The 12,322-nt window shown below is 45.3% G+C and overlaps 1 protein-coding gene across 6 annotated transcripts in view; it reads right to left on the bottom strand.

Moving 5' to 3' along the window:
* TANC1 (tetratricopeptide repeat, ankyrin repeat and coiled-coil containing 1) overlaps positions 1 to 12,322 on the bottom strand; it is a 240,347-nt gene that overhangs the window by 205,056 nt on the left and 22,969 nt on the right. For 2 of the 6 annotated variants that reach the window (XM_058664518.1, XM_058664520.1), the window contains exon 2: positions 5,520 to 5,616. The exons of the other annotated variants lie outside the window; for them this stretch is intronic. The gene's annotated coding sequence lies outside the window, so the exon portion shown is untranslated. The remainder of the gene's footprint in view (positions 1 to 5,519; positions 5,617 to 12,322) is intronic. 6 annotated transcript variants of the gene reach the window in all.

Genomic DNA, 12,322 nt, shown 5'->3' with positions numbered 1-12,322 from the left:
TCATGCTAAGGAAGATAGACCTAGAAGAAACGTTCTACAACACAGTCACAGCAATAGATGAAAACTCAGTGCCAGCATCATACTGAACAGGGAAGAACTGGAAGCTTTTCCACTAAGATCTGGAACTAGACAAGGATGTCCACTTTCACCACTGCTATTCAACATAGTTCTCACTAGACTACTAAGCAAGAAAAAGAAATTGCAGGAATTTGAATCAGAAATGAAAAATTAAAATTATCCCTGTTCACAAATGACATGATTCTATATAGAGGAGAACCTAAAGACTCAATCAAGAGACTATTGGAACTCATAAAAAAGTTTGACAGGTTACCAAGATACACAATTAATGAACATAATTCAATGGCATTAATATACACAAATAACTCCATGGCTGAGAAAGAACTTGTAAGTACAGTTCCCTTTATAATAGTGGAGAAGAATCTTAAGTATCTTGCAATAAATCTAACTAAAGGGGAGAACCTCTATGATGAAATTACAAAGTATTTTTAAAGTAAAATAGACATTAAAAGATGGAGAAATTTACATTGTTCCTAGATCAGTAGTATCAACATAATCAAAATGTCAACATTACTAAAGTCATATACAGATTCAATGTAATCCCAAACAAAATCCCAATAACATTCTTCTCAGAAATGGAAAAAAATGATACAGTTCATCTAGAAGCAAGAGACCACAAACAGCCAAAGCTATCCTCAAGAATAAAAATTAAGCTGGAGGAATCACAATTCCAGATCTCAAAGAATATTACAGAGTAGTGGTAAACAAAACAGCCTGGTACTAGTACAGAAACAGAAGATGATTAATGGAATAGAAATAGAAACCCCAGAAATGAGCCCACAGATGTACAATTAACTTCGACAAGAAACTAAAAATAATCCGGGGGAATGTTTGGTCTCCTCAACAACTCCTGGGACAACTGGATAGCAGTCTGCAGAAGTAAGCAGCAAGACCCCTGCCTGCCACCTTATAGAAAAATCAGCTCTAAATGTATCAGGGACCTAAATCTACACCCAGAAACCATCAAACTATTAGAGGAAGATATAGGAAGCCTCTACAAGATGTAAGAGCAGGGCTCGGCAGCGTGGCCTAGTGGCTAATGTCCTTGCCTTGATCCCATATGGCCGCTGGTTCTAATCCCGGCAGCTCCACTTCCTCTCTGTCTCTCCTCCTCTCAGTAGATCTGACTTTCTTTTTTTTTTTTTAGATCTGACTTTCTAATAAAAATAAAATAAATCTTAAAAAAAAAAAAAAAGATGTAAGAGCAGGCAAAAGCTTAGAAAAGTCACCAAATGCACAGGCCAAAATAAACAAATGGCACTACATCAAGCTAAAAAGCTTCTTACAGCAAAGAAAACAATCATCACAGCAAAGAAGCCAACAAAATGGGAGAATATCTTTGCTCACTACACAACTGGTAAGTGACTAATATTCAGGATTTACACAGAGCTTCAGAAACGTAATGACAGCAAAACAACTCTGTTAAGAAAGGAACAAAGTAAATGAACAGGCATTTTTCAAAGGAACAAATTCAAATGGCTAACAGACATTAGAAAAAAATGTGCAAGCTCCCTATCTATTAAGGAAACACAAATAAAAGCCACATTGAGATTCTACCTAATTCCAGTGAGACTGGCCTACATTCAGAACTCTACCAACAATACCTGTTGGTGTGGATGCAGGGGAAAAGGCACCCTACTCCACTGCTGGTAGGAATGTAGGCTAGTACAGCCACTATGGAAGTCAGTATGGAAAGTGCTAAGAAAACTGAAAAGCAATCTATCTTATGACGTAGCTATCCCACTCCTGGAAATACATCCAAAGGAAGTAAAATCTTTATATGAAAAGTGACCTATAACCCTATATTTATAGCAGCATAATCCACAATAGCAAAGATACGGAAACAACCCAGATGCACATCCAAAGAGGAATGGATAATAAATGGTGGTACATCTATTCTGTGGAATATTACACAGCCGTTAAGAAGAATGAAATTCTACCATTTGCAACAAAATGGTTGCAACTGGAGACTGCCATGCTGAGTGACCTAAGCCAATCCCCAAAGGACAAGCACCATATGTTCTCTCTGATATAAAGCAACATCCCTGCAAGACACAAGATCAACTGATACATAGGTAAACATGTATATGCATATATTCTCGCAGATTAACTATGTAGTGAAGACTGGTGTATAGGGAAATGAAGATATGTTACAGTATGCATCTCCCAATAAAATGACAATAGGATACTAGACCATCTACCACTGTGTATATCTGCAATGCATGAAACATTAAATAGCAGAATATGGACTTGTGACTGTTGAAGGATTGTAATAATGTGGGGGAAAGTGCTGGGGGGGAGAATGGGATAGGGGCTGAAGGGAGGAATCCCTGTGTCTATGAAGCTGTATCATGAAAAATAATACATGTTTAAAGACTGCTGGGATAACACTTTCTCCCAAAAAATTTCTTGGTGCTCAGTGAATAGTTCTACTAAAATGCTTATTCTAGTTGCTTAATATTTTGTATTCACACAGTGTTTAAACAGTTACATAATACCTTTCTTACTAAAATCAGATCTCACTCTTCTTACATCTTTGAATTAAATTTTATTCAGGTTAATCATTAAAGATACTCCCACAGTTTAATAGAAAATTTTGTATTTACTTAAAATTAAAACCAAATAGGTGATCAAACATCTTAAAAAGTAAATGAAGTTAAAGATAAATTTTTCAAACCATTTACACTTAAAAAGTAGCTAATTTTTCTCATTTAATCTTTGTAACATAATATCAAAATTATTTCTGAAAAAAATCTAAAAGTTGGTATTAAAACAGGAAATTTACTTGTGTAAAATTCCAGATACCTCTAAAACCAGTCAATGATATTTCCAATGAAGGGGTTCTGACAGCAAACTACTATTCTCTATAATGTCCATCTTCTTCAAACCCACTGTGATTAATCTCGTTAATTATGTAGCCTTGGGCAGGCAAAGTTACCTTTCTGTGCCTTAAAATTCCTCCCTGGGGATAGGTGTTTGGTGCAGTATCTAAGCAGCTGCTTGAAATCCCCCACCCCACACCACCAGAGGGTCCAGTTAAAGTTCTAGCTCCTTCCCAGTGACTTGCTAATGCATACCCTGGGAGACAGCAGCTCATGGCTCAAACCCTTGAGTAGGTCCTGTGAGAAACCCAGAATGAGTTGAGTTACTGGCATTGGTCTGGTCCAGCTCCAATCTTTGCAGGCATTTGGGGAATAAATCAGCAGATGGAAGCGCACGTGCGTGTGTGTGTGTCCCTCTCTGTATATAACTATGTAACTCTATTAAAGTAAATTCATAAATCCTAAAAAAAAAAAAAAAAGCAACAAAGAACTTCTCTCTGCATAAGTTCATTCACTGCAGTGCCTACTACAGAGGTACCAGGCACTGCTTCTGGCTGAGGAATACAGCAGTGAATAAAAGACAAAATTGTATTCTCAGGCAGCCTACTGGGTAATTCTGAGCAGGCCCCAAACATATCTAGCCATTGTAATGCTATTCAGCACTATCTCCTCACAGGAAGGACTTCTTTAGTATTCATCCTCCAAATCTTACTTGCACTGGAAGGCAGCTCTCATCTGCGCCTAGCTGTTTCTTAGCTGGTGAGGAAGGGCAAAAAAGGAGACAGACATCAATCAGAAGCAGGCACAAGGGAGCACACACACCCTCCACCATTCCTTGATAGGTGGATCCAGCCAGCTCTTTGGGAGCACAACTTTGACAACCAGGTTCTGCCAATGCCTTGTGACAAACAGTATCCCACAGTGCTCTGCCTCCTCCCAGCACTTTTCCACAGCGCCGAGGAAGGTCTATCTATACCTGGAGACTACAGCACCTCATGGCTGCAAAAACTCAACTGCAGTGCCACTGAATGCCTCCAGATGCTGTTCCCGGCTGCCCTCCAGGACCTGCCATCTGCTGTCTTCTGAGGCATTCAGAACAACAGAATCACAGACTGCATGCTCCAAGTCTTCACTGCTACACAGAAGGCACTGCTCAGACAGCCTGCCTTCAGCAGAGAACTTAAAGCCATCAGCAAGAGCATCAAAGAATCCTGCTGCATCCAAAGCAAACACAGGAAGTACACTGCTAACTGAGCTCTCAGGGGGACACTTCCCTTATCAACAGCTCAGTTCACTTCACAAGCACCTCACCTAATGCAAACCTCAGAGACAGGCCCACGACCAGGGTCACTGAAGAGTGGACATGCCTGAGGTGTCTGGGGTCATGGACTCCAGATCTTCCCAGGGAGCCAGGCACAATCAGCTGCTTCATACAGCAATGATATTGCTCAGTGATGGAAAGACCCGCAGCAGAGTGGTGACAGTTTGTGGATCGTCTACATAGCCAGGTCGTTGGTCATGACCTGACCTCACTCTTGGTATTTGCTCCCTCAGCATCAGAAAAGCATACAGCTCTCCTCCCTGCAGCCTCTCCCCTGTTCTGGTGCACCTCTCCTCTGGATCAGATTGCCAAGGAAGGTCGACTCGAGACAGGTCAGCAGGAAGGAAGGAGGACGGGCAAGCAGGGACACACTGAGTACATCTCTGCACTGCCCCCGTCTCCTGCCGCAGGCCCCAGGCAAGGAGGACTCCTGTGACAATGTCTGTGGAGGGCACAGACTGGCCCACACTGGGCCCTCTTGTTTGTCACTGCAGCTCCCTTCTGTCCTTCCTGTTTGTTCCACCCCAACACAGGGCCAGCTGGGACACAGGAGGACAAGTCCCATCCACCCACCCATCTTCTCACTCCTGGGCTCTTGCTGCGCCCCATGCACCACCTCTCCTCATTCCCTCATCCCAGACCTGCCCACGGTCATCAGCCTCCTCTAATGCTCACTGTCCTCACAGCCTCTGGAACTTTCCTTGGACTTCACTTCTCCAGGGCTCACAGGTCTGGGTTCTGGAGTCAGGGGTGATCTGGCAGCATCCAGCCAACATCATTTCCCAGAAACAGGACCTTGGGCACCTTGCCTAATCTCTTTAAACCTGTGAGTCCTCAAGCTGTCCAGTAGGGTTTACCTCATCTCGGACAGTGAGGATTAAACGAAAACACATGGAAAGCACTCAGCAAAAGCCCCACTGTACATTCAAATACTCGATCAGTGCCAGGCAAAGTCCTACAAATGCTAGTGATTATTCTTCTCTTTCTCTACCAACTTACTTTTTTCTGATGAGAAGACAGACACAATAGGCCAATCACCACTTCAAGAGTCCCGTTGGCTCGGTGGCACTAAGCACATCCACACTGCTCTATAGCAGTTACCTCCACCCAGCTGTAGAACATCTTCACTTTCCCCAAAGGAAGTCTGTAGCCAGGAGTACATGCAAAGCACCCCTGACCTGCAGGTGCTGGCTCAAGAGCAGACCCCAGCAGCAGACATTCTGCACCAAGTCCTCCAAGCACATACAAAAATTCCCCCAATCACAGCCTCGTCACCCCAGTTCTCAGCTGTTACCTACCTATTGCTGGTAACTTCTCATTCACCAGGAAAAAGAAAGGAAGTTAGGTCCCGATTTGCTCATCTGCTGGAGGGATGTTCTTGCCCAGAGTCAACTCCTAAACAATGAGAACACAGGGGACAATCTGGATTAGAATCCCAATTCCTTCATTCATTAGTTACGAGGCCCTAAATCCTGACTTCCCCTGCCTGGACCTGGCCAGTCTCATCTGTAAGCAAGGGTAACAGGCCCGATTCGTGGAGTTACTGTCAACCTCACTACTAAGGCACCTGGAGCAGTGGCCAGCTTGGCCGACTGTACCCGAGAGAGCAAGGGGCCCCCATCCCGGGCGCTTCAGTCCAGCCACTCCCAGCCACTCCCAGGCCCGCGTCACAGTCTGAGCCACAATTGGATGTTCTTGCTTGGTGACCACAGCCTTCTCCTTTCTTGCTCCTTCTCTTCACTCCCTCTCTCCTAAGGTCCCTGCTCTTGGCCGTGCCTCAAGTCTACCCTGTCTTTATTCCTGCAGGAATGACCCGTTCTGCAGGCAGCCACCCTCCAGCCTCTGTGACCCTCTCCTTTGGGGTACACCTCAGGCATAAGCCCCACAGCTCTGCTTCTCCCACCTACACCCCCCGAAGCCCAGGAGCACAGAGAAAGGTTGCACCACCATAGGGAGGGAAACCATGACACTAGACTTGTTGAACCAGAAAGGCCCTCTAGCTAGATCCTTAAGAAAAAAAATCCTCCTGGGCTCCTAAGTCCAGTTTCAAATGTTTCTTCTCCTCACTCCTCTTCAACAAAGGCCCTTACTGGAAAACCCAAGTGAGCAGGTGTGTACACCAATACTGACTTCCTGCAACACCTGTTCCTCATATACCTCCACACACCTTCCTCCCCTGGCTTCCCTCTCCACCTGTCCTTACAGCCAGCTCTCTGCTGCGCTCCAACCACTTAGCTTCTACATCGCTGTCCAACCCCCTCTTCACCTGGCTGCTCTGGACAGGCAACCCCAGAATCTCCTTCTCCAGGCAGGCCCCCTTGCTTCTGCTCCAGCCACTCTCACCCTCCAGGAACTCCCCTTCTTAAATCTCATCAAGCTGTTTTCTCTGGTCCTGCCTCACCACCCACTGCGCATCCTTCTAGGCCTGGCACATCAGTCTGCCAGTAACTGCTGAATAAATGTGTCAAAGCATGCAGCACGCCCTGTTTTCAGCTATGAGAGGTTTATTCAAATGTTTGACTAAATAACTGCCCATTAAGAGCCATAAGCATCCATGGATGTAGGATTCTGTGCGTCGTCTTCCTCTGATCAAAACTGAGCGACATCCATGGCCTCCCTCTGTCTTCCTATAACATATAGGCCTTTGATGAAAGGAAAAAAGAAACAAACAAAAACACAACTTCCTCTTCCACCAAAGCAGGAAACCTAAAATAGCAAGATGGTTTATTAAAAAAAAAAAAGCATCCAGCTGACACAGGCTTGAACAGGGATCAAGGCAGCTGTCCTAGCTTAAGTGGGCAGAGGGAAGTCTGCACTCACGTGCTCTTACAAGGGAGCCGACCAAAACAATGCATCATGGGTGGGCAGACCTGCGGACACAGCGAGGGAGGAAGAGGAGACAGGCAGCTCCAGTGGAAACTTCCTTCCTTGGTTTGCCTCCCGCATGCCACACTCATTCCTCCACGCTCTCTTTCGATCCGCTTTACAGGCAGTGAGTTCCAAGGGCCCTGGGGAGCTGTGGGTGGTACCTCACGGGACCCATCTGTTTCGGCATGAAAGCCCAGAGCCTACCCACCCTTACATCACTCTGACCTTCCTATCTGAAAAAAATCTAGAAGTTGGCTCTGTCAACAACATATTTGTGTTGGTCCCAGGGTCTCCAGGCTTCAGTTCCTGATTCATTTTACCAGCATTATGCTCCCATCCTGAATAGGGCTACTGTTAGCAGCTGCAAGGTCCTCGTCCAGGCACATGGCAAACGGCCAGCTGGTGGCCTTGGGGAGTGATTTCTGTCCCTTCGGCATAAGTGCACACTCTCTTGATGGATGAGCTGACCGCTCCTCCCACCCCTCCCAGAACCTGCTCAGCTCTATCTCCACAGGGCACTCAAGGGGCAGGGAGAATGGCCCAGCAAGACAGCCTTAATACTCCACACTGCAGCTTCCACAGCTCAGAACCCTCTCAGGCCACACCCCACGTACTCTATAGCAACTGGTTTTGTTTTGGGGTTTTTTTTTTTTTAAGTTTTATCTTATTTATTTCGAAGGCAGAATTATAGAGAAAGGTAGAGACCGAGAGAGGTCTTTCATCTTCGGATTCACTCTCCAGATGGCCACAATGGCCAGAGCTGGGCCAGTCACCTACATGGCTGCAGGGGTCCAAATACTTGGGCCATCCTCCTTTGCTTTCCCAGGAGCATTAGTAGGGACTGGATTGAAAGTGAAGCAGCAGAGACACAAACCAACACCCAAGCCAGCATTCAATAAACTGGCTCTGTGCCAGGAAAACCGCAGTCATTTCCTAGATACCCAGGGACCCCACCACATCACACAGCCCACATCCTCCTCAATGTCTCATCAGGCATAGCCCTAGGTCATGTTGGCCATAAACTTCACGGCTGGGGACAGTTAACAACCTGGGCAGAGGACATAAAAATCACACTTCTAACAGGACAGGCAGGCACTGACTTTCTGACTTTTTCTTTTGTAAAAGTAAGGAGACCTGCACCATGGTGCAGTAACTTCAGCCTCAGCATTCAGTGCCAACATCCCATATGAGTACCTGTTCAAGACTTGGCTGCTCCACTTCAAATCCAGCTCCCTGCCAATGAGCCTGGGAAAGCAAGAATACATAGCCCAAGTCCTTGGGCCTCTGCATCCATGTGGGAGACCCTGAAGAAACTCCGAGCTCCTGGCTTCCGACTAGCCCAGCTCATCATGGCAGCCATTTGGGAGTGAGACAGCAGATGGAAAATTCTTCTTTCTTGCTCTGCCTCTCCTTCTAATCCTGCCTTTCTGATAGAAATAACTAATTTTTTAAAATAAGGATGGGTTTGTATATATGTAATAAGGCACAGATCACAAAATTTCAACCATACAATCTTTGTGGGAATTCAGTGTACAGAGTTGTGTACACTGTTAATTTTTTGCAACTTAAAAATATTTGACAGGCACAGAGGAGAAACTGGAAAGGAGAGCGAGCACAAGCAAGAAGGAACATGAGCATGCCTCCATCCACAGGGGCAGGGCTGGGTTGAAGCTGGGAGCCAGGATCACAATAAAGGTCTCCCACAAGGGTGGCAGGAAGCCAGCTACTGCAGCCAGCACCCCTGCCTTCCAGGGTGCACATCAGCAGAAGTTAGGGGGCAGGAGCCAGAGTTAGGAATCAAGCCCAGCTACTCCAATTCAAGATTCACGCATTTTAACTGTTAGACCAAGCACCCAATCCCCAGCTTCTTAATGTTTTCTTAATAAAATGTTGTCGGAGGGGGGAATGTGTTTAGTGTCCTTTGGGGGGGGAAATAAAACTAAACTCTGGGCTTGATTGTGATTTCACTCATGTTTCCTACTAATGACCTTTTATCCTCCACAATCCCAGAGACCACCTTCACTCGTATTACCTGCCTGCTCTTCCCTCTGGCCTGTTCAATCTTTCCTGTCCCATAACCACGACAGTGTTACAAATGCTAGTCAAGGCATTTGGCTGAGCGGCCTTCACTTGGGATTGGCCTGGTAGTTTCCCATGGGTAAACTGACTGGAACTTTGGGTTTTAAGGTGAAGATCCCAATGGTAAGGGATGTGCCCTTGAGTAAGAACAAGAAGAGGTAAACAGCCTGCTCACACACTGCACCAAGATCCTACGCTGGCTGGCAAACGTGACCATGAGGTGCTACCGGTGAGGCTGGATTTGATCAGGTGGTTTAAGGTGGTGTCTGTTGCTCCTTCCCTTGCAGATTCTGTCACTCAGACATAACTCACTGATTTTAGCCCACACTTGAGCAGCACGAGTATTAAGCTCTAGCTCTCAGTGAAGTGTCAACATGAATTATCTGGAAGTGTTCTGTTAGGAAGGTGTCTTCTGCTGGTACACGTTTGTGGAGATTCATTTTACATGTTGGGTCATAATGTGGTACCACATTTGTTTTATTGCTCAGATTATTTCTATCTTGGCTATTAGGAGCTCTCTGAGGCTGGCTCCCATGGCCTTCTGACACACCCACATCCTTTGTTTTCTGAGTGTGTCCTTATTTTCTTGGCAAGACAAGATGCTTCTGCCCTTAAAATCATCTGTTTCTGCAAAGAGTCCCAGTCACTATTATTACAGAAGAGCACTCAGGAACCACAAGCTGGATGTGCTTGTTGCTATTCAGGTCCTAAACCCTCCCAAGCGAACAGATCCAGGACATGTATGTATGTGTAGCAATCCACCGATACTCTCACAGCTATGTCTATATTTCTGTTAGGCTGAACACAAATGGCCACAATGGCCAGTCCAGATCCAAGAGCTTCATGCAGGTCTCCCATGTGAGTGACGGCCCAAACATTGGGCCATCTTTCACTGCTTTTTTTAGGCTTTAGCAGAGAGCTGGATTGAAGTGGTTCAGCCAAGGGACAAACTGGCGTCTGTGTGGGATGCTGCCATCACAACCAGCAGCATTATCCGCTATGTGTCTGACTTTAGTACTACCGGGTTCATTCCAGCCTCCCACTTTTGCTTAGGTGTAACTACCCTCCTGTTATCCACCACCCATTAGCTACTAATCCCCAATTTACACATGAAGAAAGTTAACCAGTGAAAGAAACTTCACAAGTAAGAGCATAGTGCTCATGGGTAGCTCCTTTTGCCTTTTGTGTTTTAGTCACAACACCACTGAATTACCCAGGCCCATACTTTGGTGATCTCACTGCTCTGTGTTCTTGTCATAAACCTGTAACACAGGCAGCTCCTTTTCTCACACCATGTATTTCAATATCCATCCCTAAACACACACATAGGCACAAACAAGTAAGCTTTGAAGAACCTAAGTGTTTTCTGCTTTTGTGATTTCTGCCTTACTTGCTTGGCTGGGGGCTGTGTGAACTCCAGGCCTGACAGTCTACGTGACACCCGGCAGGACACGTAGGCAGAGCACTCCTCAGGAAGGAGGCCCCTGGTGTTAGATAAGACCCACTGCCCTACAGCCCATCAGTCTGTACTTTTTGAAAGTTGTTTGCTTCAAACCCACCAAAAGAAGTCTGCCAACTTGTTCTTTTTAAAAGTGAACAGTTAAACTGACCAATCATGACTGTATAATTATACGGAATTGGCCTGAAATGTATAAAAACCCTGTACTGTTGAACCTCAGTCCTCCTTTTTTTTCTTCTGGTCCTTCTTCTATCCTTTTTGCTTCTGATGCTGATTGGGCTGTTACCGCACCCCCATCCTGCTGGGTTGGGGTGAGCCTGCTGGGCTGGGTAAACCTGAATAAAACTAAACCGCCATTAAGTGTTTCCATCAACTTCTGACTCCTGATGATTTTCTGGGGATGGCAAAATCTGGGCACAACAGCTTCTTGTCTTTTTTATTTTATATATCACAGACTAGACGTGAATTACTTGCAATCACTAGAAATCATCTGTACAAGAATACATATTGATAGGAGATGACACATATCATACACTTGTGTACAAAAATAGTAAGCTATACAACAGGAAGAATGCATGTACTTAACAGATGTCTATGAAAAGGAAAATCAGTGAAAAAAGAACATACATTAAGCTATTTTTAAGTTCCTTTTTTTCCTCTTGTAATTGAAACTAAAGGATAGAACAGCAGTCACTGTGTGGGAAACCTTACAGAGGCTTCTCCCAAGACATAGTATGTCAGACTCAACAAGGAGCTCTAGAGGGAATTCAGGACCAAGCTAGGCAGGTGTCACACAGACAGCACAACCAGTTTGCTGGTTCATGCCTTTCAGGCACCCTCTCCACCCCGAGATGAACATCGGAAGGGGAGGATGTTCAAGGGTGGGAGACAGCATTTGGTGCAGCAGTTGGGTCACACTTGAGATTCTGCTCACCTCCTGTATCACAGTGCCTGGATTTGGATCCCAACTCCGCTTCCGATTCCAGCTTCCTACTAATGCACACCTTGGGAGGTAGCAGATGATGGCTCAGTATTTGGGTCTCTGTCACCCATGTGAGAGACCATACTGAGTTCCTGGAATTTGGGGAGTGAACCAGTGAGAAGACGACATCTTCCTTTCTGCCTTTCTACTTCAAATAAATGAAACAAATGAATGAACACCCGATTTATACACATATTAAAAAGTAGTACAAAGGTGGAACTGGGAGCTGTCTGGGGCAGCGGGCTGAGAAGTGTGAGGCTTAAAGGACAAAGCTTAAATGGGGACAGGAAGGGGGAAGAAAGGTAGAGTAAATGAAGAGTAATAGCAATAAGAGTGCCCCTCTGCTGGGAAGGTTTCTCATCATCCCACTTTTTCAAGGACTAAAGGAAGAACTCCCTGTAAAGTCCCCAGGCATCTGGCCCTCCCTCCAGTAGTCCTGCAGTAATGTAGTGAGAGGGGGAAGACTGCCTGATCGGATCTGGACAGCCTACAGATGTGATAACTCTCAAGTGGCTGATAACAACAGCCTAGCTCTGAGTTTTCAAAGATTAACATTTTTACATTGGAATTTACACCCCATATACTTACAAGAAGCACTTTTGAACAGAGTAACAGAAGCATATGGTGGGTCTCTACGACACTGCAAAGTCCAATAGCAACAATGACAAACTCTTTGTTATTTTCAATCCATGACATTGTACGCATCAGCCAGC

Source organism: Ochotona princeps, chromosome 5 (assembly GCF_030435755.1).
Source record: "Ochotona princeps isolate mOchPri1 chromosome 5, mOchPri1.hap1, whole genome shotgun sequence".
In the NCBI taxonomy this organism is placed as follows: Eukaryota; Metazoa; Chordata; class Mammalia; order Lagomorpha; family Ochotonidae; genus Ochotona; species Ochotona princeps.
Note: the sequence above shows the minus strand (reverse complement) of the source record. Positions and strands in the feature narration are given on the sequence as shown.